This window comes from Mustela nivalis (genome assembly GCF_964662115.1).
Source record: "Mustela nivalis genome assembly, chromosome: 13".
Taxonomy (NCBI): domain Eukaryota; kingdom Metazoa; phylum Chordata; class Mammalia; order Carnivora; family Mustelidae; genus Mustela; species Mustela nivalis.
Window position 1 is genome coordinate 50,272,179 of NC_139032.1, and position 13,151 is coordinate 50,285,329.

Below are 13,151 nucleotides of genomic sequence, written 5' to 3' on the forward strand. Positions count from 1 at the left end.
AGAGGGAGAAAAAGATCAGAGGACAAAAAGATGAATGAGAGATTAGGATAAACATAAGGACAAAAGAGAACTGATAATCAAGAGGGAGAGTATCTGAGTGGCATAGAAAGTGGAATGGTGTTAGAAGAAAATCAGAGTATAGGAATGGGAGAAAAATGTACATACGCAACGCAAGAGAGAGGGGGAAAGACAGAGCAAGAAGGTTCAGAGAGAACAAGCAGTTTTAGGAGAGAAGGAAAGTGAAATGAGAAGAAAACACAAAACTGAATGAACAGAAAGACAGTAGTTGAATATATGACTATACATGGTTGATATTTCTAAGCAATTATTACAGAAGCAAATCGATGTTCTTAGGATTCTTATTCCTGTTGGAGGAAATATGTGCTTCCATGGCCAAGAAACTCAAGGATATAAACCACTAAAATGATCATCCCTCTTTTATAATTACATTTACATATTGAATACATATTAGTGTTGCTTCTCCTCATATTTAGTTATTTACTCAACATGTAGAATAGACCAATAAATGAATGTAAGGAATAACAAAATCAATCCTGTGTGTGTGTGTGTCTGTGGGCAGTGCTCTTTCTAGTTCTGTTAGGGGAACTCTTCCAAAACCCCTCTCATAGTGTGAGGACCTCATGATTCATGAGGGAGGGTGTTTTGAAACTAAGGTTCTTAAAAAAAAAAAAGAGAGAGAGAGATTCCATTCATTCATTTGAGAGAAAGAATAAGAGAGAGAAAGCATGACAGGGGGGAGGGTCAGAGGGAGAAGTAGACTCCCTGATGAGTAGGGAGCCCGACATGGGACTTGATCCTCAGAATCCAGGATTATGGCCTGAGCTGAAGACAGTCGCCTAACAAACTGAGTTACCCAGGCACCCGAATCTAAAATTCTTAATGACTGTTCACCAGTAACAGCTACAGGAACAGTAGCACTCTGTCAGTCCTACCTAAAAATTAAAAATAAGAAGAGTTGCCTTACCCTCCTTTGTCTTCCTATACAAGAGGAAACCTTTCAAAAGTTGGTGGGGATTTCAGCATCTGGTATGAATCTCAAATCCCCTATATGTACCTTGGAAATCAACATTCTCTACAGCTGGGTGCCTGGGACCTTTCCTGAATCAATGTTTCATTTTTATCAGTGATAGGTAAACTCCCTTGGGGGTGGGGTGGGGGTGTCTTGTAGGTGTTCTCAAGATGGTTTTATGTTGCCCTGTCTGCTTTCTATGGGCAGGTCTTGCATGCGCTGTGCCGCATAGCACACAGGGCTTCTAAATAAAAATAACACGCAGAGTACTGTTTCAACATGCACAGGAGTCCGTGTTCACTGTGCTATTATCTTTGTCTTCCTTCTGCGATCTTTCTATTTTCCAATCCATTTTCACCGACTTTTTAATTTGGTGTTCAGTAATACGCTGCGATCTCATCAGAAAATACATTTAGCACAATGGCTAAATTACTGGGTTGGAATTTCATTTTCTTTGGCATTTTAAGATACTCTAAGTAAACTGATAGCAAATGCTTTGGGGACGATAGACGTCCTTTATCAGTGTAGAGCTCACCACTCGGTGTTAAATTATTTCTTGAAATGGTTAGTTGGTGAGAATAATATTGAGAAGAGAAACATTAAATGTGTTTGACTAAGCTAAGAGCTCTAGCATATATTTTAAATTAGTATGTTCAGTATTATCACCCTTAATTCACTCCTATCACAAATATACTGTGATGGCACATTTTTCAAATAAATAGGGACCAGAGAGCAGTGGAATTAGCTGACACTAACTGAATAGCTATTTTATGGACTTTTTTTTTTTTTCATTCCTGTTTAAATGAGCTCCTAAGAATAAACATAGGAGACTCTTTGGAAAGGGACTGGCATGATTCAGAAATCTCTATTTACACTTCCTGGAGACAGATTCTTGGTTTAAACCCCACCCTACTGCGTGCAGAATGAAGGTAAAATATCAGCAACAGAAGGGCAGCGGGGCGTGAGGGTGACACACACCCAAGGACAGGTCTTTGAAGCCTCAGGTTCCACTCCACCATCGCCCTTCCCTTTTATTCAGCTTCTGCTCCCACATGAAAGAGGAAACAGTCCCTGAAGCCAATTTCAGTCTCACAGTTTAGAGTTCGGTACTTCACATGCTTCTTTAAGATGTGTGATCTTTTTCCATCATCTCTAAGATCTCCTAGATGTCTGACCTTTCACTCGGGATGTCTCGATATTCTTTTACAGAAAATTGCTGTTGACTTATAACCTAACCTTTCTTTTTTCCTTTTTTTGGTCTTTCTATCGGCAAAGGCACACAATGAAGTTGCAAGTCAATCTCGAGAATGAATCATTAATATATGTAAGCATATTAGAGAAAATATAAAGAACAAAGCTATATATATATAAACATGTATATATATATATACATATACATATATATACATATATATAAACAATCTATTCTATATAAACATGTAGCAACATCCCCAAAATGGTAAAATTCCATCTGGGCTTTATCACATAAAGTAATAAATAGTATACATAAGTATGTATACTTATGTAAAATATACATACATATGATTTACTTTGTCTACTAATATTTAGCCGATCCAAAGTTATATGCACCCACACAAATAAAATATATACAAATGAATTTCTCAGTTGGGCATACTTCCATATAGATGTGATGTAATGGGTTTTAAAAGATAAGCAGCTGTTCCCTTAGGAACAAGCTCAGTTTTCATCCTGCTGCGTATCTCTTTAGTGGACTTAGTGGATCTCTTCATGCAAGAAACATCCACTAAGAAGGGTGATGGATGATATTTGGTTCCCATTAGAGTAAGTTGCTTTGGCCTCAAGTAAAAGAACTGAAAGGAACAGGAAACAACCTGGTATGTCATATTCAGAAGCTGAAGCACATTTACTGTGACATTTGACGATAGTAATGCGCCTCGGTACCATATTATTTGGTGTGTCATTCTTAGATCTTATGTTGCCATAACAACAGAATATGTGTATGTGTTTAGTAGAAAGACGATCCATTTTTCCCCCAGTCAATTTTTTTCTTTGATCTAAAGAACTTGCTTCTTTTCTTTGAAGTTGTTCACAATAGGACATGATAGAGGGAGCACAGGTAATAATTACAGAAACTTCAATAGAAAAAAAAAATGTTTTAAATGAAAGTTTTAAGCCCCTTGCCTTATGTCCCAGGACTGTTAAAGATGATTGAAGAGATTCCTGCCAGTATCTATCACAATGCCCTTTCCCCCTTATCAGACACCAGCCAAAGATACAAAGGTTACCCCTTTCTTGATTAATCTATGTGACAGGGGCAAATTGCCTGTTGTTTCTGGTTTTTTCTCCTGAGTGCCAGAGGCAGGAAACTACTATGCTTCACTAGTGACTCATAAGAAAACTTAATAGAAGGTCTCTAATGCCCACTGGCCCTACAATTCCTGATTGATGTAGTCCCAAACTCAGCAGGCTCCCCTCATTGAACCAAGCATGTCAGAGGAATGGGAGTGTGTTGGGGGGAAGGATCCCTTATACTCTGGTAGTCAGGAAGGTGGGGCCGACATATTTTGCTCTTAATAATTTTATCTATATTTATGAAGACAACATTTTGTTATCATTGCTACCTGTCAAGTGACTACATTTGTGTGGTGGTTTTATTATCTTGCTGGTTTAAAAATATAGTTAGTAGGGGGTGCCTGGGTGGGTCAGTGGGCAGGTCTCTACCTGCCTCTCTGCCTGCTTGTGATCTCTGCCTGTCAAATAAATAAATAAAATCTTTAAAAAAAAATACATATATATATATAGTTAGTAGAGTTGGATGTCCCTGTGCAATCCTCAGTTTTCTAGACTGTAAAGTGAATTAACACACACCCCATGGTTCTTTTGGGGAGATGATATTAAATAATTCTGCCAATATTTTAAAAGAGTACCCAGAAAAAAATTTTTTAAAGATTTTATTTATTTATTTGACACAGAGTGAGAGATCACAAGTAGGCAGAGAGAGAGGAGGAAGCAGACTCCCCGCCAAGCAGAGATCCAGACGCGGGGCTCGATCCCAGGACCCTGAGATCATGACCTGAGCTGAAGGCAGAGGCTTAACCTGCTGAGCCACCCAGGCACCCCAGTACCTAGGAAAATTGTAAGAGCTTAATCAATGATGATCAACTCTATGAAGATACATGAAAGACTTGGAGAGGCACTCTTAAGGCTACTACTGAGTTGATGTTACCTGCTCTTCACCCCTGGAAGTCAATGCTCCCCATTTAGGTACAGTGTGGAAGTGGTGATCAAGTTTGCATTTGGAAGTTCCATGCTGACTACCTCCAAGGAGCTAAACCAATGCAACTAGCTACTGAGAGGCACTACGCTAGGTGTGTAATGCTTTGCAGCATTTAACTGCAATGTTGATTTTGGGTTGGAAGATACCTATCATAAAATCATTCTTTTATATACTTTATAACTCACAAGAAACTTTACAAATATTTACAAATATTCTCAGGGTCAAATATGTACACACACTTAACATATGGTATGCATATCTTATCACAGTGTTTCTCAAATCTAACTGTGCAGGATAATCACCACGGAGGATACTAAAAATAAAGATTCATGGGCAACCCAATACTGGCGTTCTGATTCAGTAGGAAAAGATGGCACCTCCCAAACTTGCATCATGACTAAGACTGTTTTGATACCCAATGAGGTTTGGGAATTACAGGTCCCAGGGGTTCCAGTATGGAAACTTAATACAACAGGGACCTATTTGTACATTATTTTTCTTTCTTCTCACATATTCAAGTGCATGTCCCTCAGAAAAAGGCAATATGGCACCCATATGACAAAACACACTTGGAAGATATGCCAGAAAATTTGCTGATCTGAGAGGAAAAGTTTGTGTGATACTTTATAAACTTACTACCTCATCCATGTAGGAAGCACTAAACTTGATTTTTGCAAAATTTTCTTTTCCTTGAACTTTAACTATTGAAGCATTTTAAATATGCGCTGTCTCCAAATTTAACTCAGCAAAAGGCAAGGTTTATAGTCCATCACTGTAGCCTGTTTTTATATTTCCATTTATGGATTAGCTTTCATTATAATGTTAAGTAATTAATGAGATATGAAGAATGAAAATATTATGGAGCTTTATATCATTTAAAGTCTATTCAGTGTTATTACATCTTTGTCAGAGGAAAATAAAATCCTTGATAATAATAAGAATTATGACCTCATCTAAACTAATTTAACTATGGTTTTTGAACATTTTTGGATCAACTCAGTAGTTCTCCCTGTTCCCTTTCAGTCTCAATACCTACGAGACTGATCCAACTTTATTGTATTCTTCACAACCTCTCAGAGATAGCCAACAGAACTACAAAACATAGTTATTTCTCATCCATATAACATGGTCATGTGGGTTAAATTTGGCTAGATAATGTTACATATTCTCTCAAGGCATCCCTCTTTTAAATATAAGCTCCCATGGATTCTTTGATTTTTTTTCTTCAGTTATGACTTACTGGCTAAATCCTACCAAAACTGGTAGAGGTACCAACTAACAGCAGTGCTATCAGCGTTCAAAGAGCATTGAAGCTTCTTGGAGACATGGGAGTGTATTTTGTTCAGCCTGCATATAGGAAATAGGTCATGAAGCTGCTTGAAAAGTTGTTTCCCTGCTTAAAAGAGTGAAACTCTATGTGGTAATTCTTTTAGATATCCTGCCAAGTCTCCTGTATCATCTCATGCATTCTCACATTTTTTAGCTTATGCCCTCTATTCTTCTTCGATTGGATTCCATTAAGACTTTGTATGTTCAAATGTTATTAATTATACTTTTTAAGAGATCTTAAACTCCACATAAGAATACACACACCATAGTGATTTTCCATTTTATCATAGTAACTGTGAGTCTGAGAAATAGAGAATGCACAAAAATAATACCACATAGGAGTTAAAACAATTTAGATTTTACTCTGTCAATCTGCGGTGATCAGGAGTCAGTTTCTTTGTCACTCCAAGCCATTCCACCATATGAAAAGGGACATAAAGATGCCTACCCTCTTCCTTATAACATTATTTTGAGTTTAGCATAAAGGTGACTAAGTTGAAGATAATTTGAAACTGTGAATTATTATATAAAAGAAATTATGGTATTAAAATAAATCACCTCCACACTAACACCTTAGTTTTTATAGAGTAGAAGAGGGAACAGGCTTCTATATACAATGGATTTTAGCCTGAAATCAGTGCCGAAATTTTTCTATGTCTTTCATGAACTATGGTAAATAATGCCTCTTAGGAGTGCTCTGAGGAGGAGCAAAATAAAGTTTATCTCTGGACTGCATTTGCCTCCCAACCTCCACTTTCTAAAACTCATCCTGTCTTCCAAATCCATCTAGCTCAAATTTTGGGGAAATTTTACATATAAAAGTTTGACAAAAACAAACAAAATCCTCTTTCCTTTGACTTCTATATAGTTCCATCATGAAATGTATCTGACAATGATAGTTACTTGTTCACTGCCTCCTAGGTTATACCATAAACTCCTTGGAATAGAGGAAAAGTGATTTAATTGACTTTATATTCCCAACGTCTGACAAACATCAGCTACCATCAATAAGCATTTCTGGAATTAAAGTAAGTAGTTGAGTAATGGGCATTCAATTGATACTAAATATATAAACATTCTATTCTAATTTTCACTTAAAAAATTAAAGTTCAACACTTTCTTTATTGTTTAGAAATTTTAAAAATACCCTCTCCAACAGTGGTATTATTATGTTGAGTGTTATCATGTGAGATATTTTATTCAGGGGAAGGGCTCTTCTGTAATAAACTGGATATTACAATAAAATTTACTTTCAAAAAAATCCTGCCACATCTTGAAAATTGCAACACTATCTCTCTTTAAGATGCTTGTCCTTAAAAATGAAACAAGATGGGATCAGGAGGGAGACAAACCATAAAAGACTCTTAATCTTACAAAACAGACTGAGGGTTGCGGGGGGAAGGCGGGGTGCATAGTGTGGCTGGGTTATGGACATTGGGGAGGGCATATGCTATGGTGAGTGCTGTGAAGTGTGTAAGCCTGATGATTCACAGACCTGTACCCCTGGGGCAAATAATACATTGTATGTTAATAAAAATCATTACTAAAGAAAGATGCTTGTCCTTTATCCATATCCTTAAGGAAGTATTATTGGTGCTATTTAAGTTCGAAATTACCTGTAAGTTCCCCCCAAGTGATTAATACATTTTTATATACAGTAGTCATAGAATCCACTGAGTGTGTTTACATACAATGGAACTGTAGTTTGAATGGACGGTAGGAAATGAACTTTAATGCTTCCCAGAAATTCACAGCTTCACAATAGCTAGCAAGAAAAATTAAAACGGGGAAGTTTCTCACATTGCTAACTTTTACCTTTCTCGTTCTCCAAAGCTGGGGGGGGGGGAGCAATAATCTCAGTCTACAGGGACAAGTAGTATTTGGAACTCCCACAGAGTACCATGCCCAGCCCTCTTCAAATCTCTTACTGAATTTCTAAATGTATACACAATGCACAGTGAGAGCACCATCTTCTTCCTTCTCCATTTTCTTGGTTCTTTCTTTTTATTCCCCTCAAAAGCATATAGAAGCAGATATCAGAGATTGAAGCAGGTAATGATCAGAATTGGTAACTGAGATGGGAATCTCTGCTGATGATCCTGAGAATTGCTATTTTCCCCCAGATAAACATTAACTGTGCTAGACACGGTGAGAGTCACAGATCCAGGGATGGACGATCCTTTTGAGGACAATAGAGAGAGAATTTGTATAAGTTTCCTGAGTGAGAAACCTTCCAGATGGCAGCCCTGAAAGTTAGTTTTTCCTGCTCAAAACGCAGAGCTTCCTCAAGAGGAAGATAACACTTCCTTTCATCACAGAGAGTAAGAATTGGTAACAGAGTTATTCTAGAATTGGGAAACAAAACAAGTGCAAGGATTTTTTTTTTTTTTAACATGACATAGTTAGTAAAAGTCCCAGGGCTTTTCAGTGGGGGCAAAAAAAAAAAAAAATGCACCAGAATATAACATGGACGGTACATCTGAGGAACTCCACCCAACACAGCCAATAGCACAGAACTCAAAGAAAAGTCAACACAGGCCAGTGTATGAAACAAAATAGAAGCAATGAAAGAGAACATAGAAGTGACCCAATTCACCCCACAATCTTCACATCAGAGCGGATACTCCTCTAATAAGGAACATTACTGATCAGTAGTCATACTTGAATATAATAAATACTTGACTGTGTACATATTTAAATTAATCACTGACTGCATTTGTTTACCCATTTTAAAACTAAGTTGTTTTTAGGCCATGTATACGATGAAAAGTTAAGATTAAAAACAAAACCTCACATGTTCAAGTGTAGCATCAACAGCAGATCATCCCTACAAGCCGATGCAACTGAATACTAATCAATGGTAAGACAGAATAAACTACAGTTACGTAGAACAGAAAGGAGGAGATTCAGTAGAAGAATCCAAACACAGGTATATACTGTGTTATTTCATTTATATTAAGTTCCAAACCAATTGATAGTGATGCAATGGCAGAATAAGGATAATGACCATCAGTGGGGGTGTGACTAAAAGATGTTATGGAGAGGAAAACCTCTGGATGCTGGTGACATCACTTACTGAACAAGATGCTGGTTATAAGGAAGCAGTCACTTTGGGAAATTTCATGCATCTCTATGGCTTCTTCATTTGTTTGGTTATATGTCATTCTTCCTTTGAAAGAGTTTAAAATAAATACGCCAGCTATGATTATGGTATGTAGAAGAAATATATGACATTATAATTTTCTTGTCAGTAACTCTCCCATTTGACATCCCAACTGGCATCTCCAAGTGTCCTCGTACTTCTCCCTTGATGCTTTGGCTCATTTGTTCTCCCAACCTGGATCACCAGCCTTAACCTTCCCTGGGCAGTGTCCTCTTCAGTCAATAAAACCGATTATGAATGACCAATTGGTCTCTCTCCAAACCTCAGAGCTCCTCAACTAAACATCTCTGAACAACTCTAAAGGCATTCTTTTCCTGCCTATTACAGTTTATGTGCTGGTTCTGATTTTTTTTTTTTTTTTTAACTTCAAGCCTCCTTGAGTCAGGGGCTATGCTGTAACCCTCTTTGTGTTTCCTTCCTGAAGTACTTGACATAGTTCCTGGCCTATAATAGATGCTATATTCCGTAAATATTTGTAGAACTGAATTGTTAGCCATAGTCCATTTTTAACTATAATATCTTTATATTCCACACACCTTTCTAGGTCATCTTTACAGTTCCTCGGAAGGTAATGATCTTTTCATTTATGGTCAAGGATAAGATTACTTTTGACATTTCATCACAATATAACTGATAAGAGCAAACTTTGATTATTTAATATTTCAATCTGCCAGGATCTATCTAAAAGAAGGAGAAAGTGTTCCTTTCTTATGGGAGCAGATGTTTCAGGCAGAGTAAATTGACGTTTTATGCTTTTCTCTCATTTTTTTTTTCTCCCTGATTGCTATTTTTCTTTCTTGGAGCTGGGAAAGAAAAGGATTAAGAGCTAGTTCTAAGACTAGAAGGTGAAATCAAGGTGTATTCTCTGTGTTATTACAAGAAATTGAGAAGAAATAACACATTTTCAAATCAGAAGGAGCTCTATCTACACCAGCTACTGAGGTAACATACTGTAATGATTCACTTCAGATCTACATGGATAGAAGCCAGTTCTGTCTCTTGGTAGAAGGGTTTACCAACATTTTCATTTTTTTATTTCGGAGGGCGGGGTTCATTTCCTCTGTGTTTGCCTTTTGTTCCTTTATCATCACTTAAGTCATGCAGATCATTTTTTAACAAAACCTCCCCACCTGCCACTCATTTGGCACATTATATGCCACTTAAAGCCACAAACTAGCCATAAACATGTCCTGAGGAGAAGCTTCCAGATTGCAGCAGTTTAAGTTCTGATGGCTTCCCTCCTGGCTAAGGAGGGTATGTTTCCCCAACACTGAAATACCATTATTCTCTTGATACAAGTTTTGCTTACTGCTTGTGACCCTGTTGCCTTGGGCTTTAAGAAATTAGTCTCCTTTAAATAATCCAAGAAGAAGAAAATATCATCCAACAGAAAGCACGGCTGCCAACTCAGTCTCTCTCATAGCTTGAAGCTGCACTAATTAGACATGCTTTTCTGTGGTTACAGATCTTCAACTTCCATGTTGGCTGAAGAAAAAAAAAAAAAAACGCCATTTCTCCATTTTACTCTCACAGATTTCTATAGACTTGCTCCTGCTCTTCAGATACGCATTATGGAGAAATCCGTGAAAAATAACATTTATTTAAGACTGAGCCTGAGTAACTGTAAAAACACAAAGTACTGATCATTCTTGCAAAAGAACGTTTTAATGTAACATAACAAACCTAACCAGAGGAAAAAAAGAGGGTCAGGGAAACAGGATTTCATTATAGCAACAGATAAATATTTTTCATTAAACATTAAAAACAACATCTGTTACTCGCTTTAACAGTGTGAAGATTTCACTTTATTAAGTTTGGGATGGTTAATGACTTTAAAAGTAATTTGCAATTTAGGCATGTCTCTTTCTAACGGCTAATTCATGACTAAGTCTTTGGCGGTAACTCTCAATTTTATTAATTTTATTAATGGTCTCTCTCAAGAAAAAGTGCCAAAATGGTACATCATTCCTTTGAATTGTGAAAATAAGACATGTGTTCTCTTGAGATATTTGCAGCCTTTCTCGGTGCTTTCCTTCTCTAGGTCTTCTGCCTTTTTTCCAAGAAAGGGGTATCTGGAGACTAAAGAACAATTGATCGGCAAAAGAACCTCTCCGTTTCACTTGCATTATTATTCTTCCTCAAAGCTCAGTTGATGGTAGTCATTACACTTCTTATTGTGATGATTCAGAGGTCTTGCCTAGGCTAAATTGTTTAGCAAATGCAGATTAAGGCAGGAAATTTCCCCCCCAAAGTGAGTGGAGTTGAGAATGACTTTTGCTGCAACAGACCCATTGGTTGGGTGAGATAAGGAGAATTCAGAAGCCTCTAGAGCCATGATGTTTGCCTGCATTGGCTCAGCCTGCATAACAGGTTTCAGCTTCACTTCCTTGCTGCCCAGGAGCTGTGTTCTCAACTCCACCCTGATGAGTTGGACTCATAATCTGCCCAACCCCCAAAAGGGTGAAAATGTCTTCAACCAATTTATACCTGAAGTCAGTAGTACAGCGCTGCCAGTCCAATTCAAATCCACAGTCATCACGGTCCTCAGGACCATATGGTACCACTGATAATCTCCCCTTGATAGTCAAACTCTTATCTCTCTGGCTTTCACCAGTCTTGGTGTCCTCCCTTTCTTTATGGCCAATAGACATCAGTTAAGTCCCAGCAGGTTTGTAGTCTGCTAAGTGTATCGGTAATTTAAAAAAGAAACTGTCTAAAATAATCTCAGTATGTGTTTGACACCTCATATTTTGTTGGATAAATTCATGGGGATTTTGTATTTGCCTCTATAATAGACACTTTTCTTACCTTGTAATATATTTCCTCAGATTTTGAATAGATTTTATGTTCCGGTGGGGGAAAAACCCTCAGAGTCTTCCCACTATTTCAAGTACTCTAAGCACACCTTTGCACAGCCCTAGTTTAAGAGACCAGGATCTGAAGAGTAATGTTGAAATGTTGAAATGTTGTTGAAAAGTCCTAGTTTAAGAGTCCAGGATCTGAAGAGTAATGCTGAAATGTTGAAAGAGTAATGTTGAGTCATTACACCGTATACATGAAACTAATATAATACTGTATGTCAATTATACTTCAATTTTAAAAAACATCTTTATTGAGGTATAATTGAAGACAAGTTGCACATAGCTAAAGTTCAAAATTCAATCTATTTTAATGTCACATGGACACCTGGTAACTGATTATCATAATCTACCTAATATAATCTATCACCCACAAGTTTTCATATGCACATTTGTAATGACTTTCTTCCACTAGTACCTCTTACACTCCCATTCCCAGGCAACCACTGATCTCTTTTCTGTCACTAAAGATCGAATTGCATTTTCTTGAATTTTATATACTGGAATTATATAATATGCCCTTTTGTGTGTGCCTGGCTTCTTTCACACAGCATTGTTTTGAGAGTGACCCATGATCTAGCAAATATCAGTAACACCTCATTTTTTAATTCTGAGTAGTACTACACTCTATAGGTAGAATAGGATTTGCTATTTTCTTATCTATTTACCAAGTGATGGGATTTCTGTACTGTTTAGAGGTTATGACTATTACTATAGTTCCCCATTATCTGTGGTTTTGTTTTGTAGAGTTTCAGTTAGCCACAGTTAACTGCAGTGTGGAAACAGATGATCCTCCCTCTGACATGCTGTCAAAAGGTCCATTGTAGTCTAATGCTAAAACACAATACCTACATCCTCTACCTCACTTCATCTCATCACTTAGACATTGTATCATCTCATACCATCACAAGAAGAAGGGTAAGTATAGTAAGATATAGTAAGATAGCATAATAAGATTATATTTAGAGAGAGAGACTACATTTACATAACTTCTATTACAGTGTATTAAATTGGTCTATTTTATGATTGTTGTTAATATCTTACTGTGACTAATTTATAAGTTAAACCTTATCATAAGTAGGTATGAATAAGAAAAACAAAAGTATATATAGGGTTTGGTATAATTCATGGTTTCAGGCATCCACTGGGGGTCTTGGAACGCATACCATGTGCATAAGGGGGCACTACTGTACACATAAACTTTCCATAACACACCAAATCTTGTTACAACATATGCTGTCAATTATTTGGGGTAAATAATAAGGAATGGAATGGCTGGGCCATATGATAGGTGTATGTTTCACTTTTTAAAAAGTTGGAATACTGTTTTCATAGGGCTCGTATCATTTAACATTCCCACCAGCAGTGTATGAGAGTTCCAATTCCTCCACATCCTTGAAATTAAATTATTGGCCAGAGTTCTCCTCTGGAGGCTCTGGGTACAAAATCTTCTTCCAAAACCATTCTTTTTGTTGGCAGAATTTAGTTCCTTGTGATTTTAGGACCGAGTTC

General features: G+C 37.1%; 1 long non-coding RNA gene across 4 annotated transcripts in view; it reads left to right on the forward strand.

The window, feature by feature from the left end:
- The first annotated feature begins 931 nt into the window (after nucleotides 1-931).
- LOC309846267 overlaps nucleotides 932-13,151 on the forward strand; it is a 25,891-nt gene continuing 13,671 nt past the window's right edge. For 2 of the 4 annotated variants that reach the window (XR_014301827.1, XR_014301829.1), the window contains exons 1-4: nucleotides 932-1,047; nucleotides 2,306-2,354; nucleotides 6,540-6,646; nucleotides 8,369-8,547. This is a non-coding gene — a long non-coding RNA (uncharacterized lncRNA). Of the gene's footprint in view, nucleotides 1,048-2,305; nucleotides 2,355-6,539; nucleotides 6,647-8,358; nucleotides 8,548-13,151 lie in introns of all 4 variants that reach the window. The other 2 variants (XR_014301826.1, XR_014301828.1) reach the window with 2 other exon arrangements.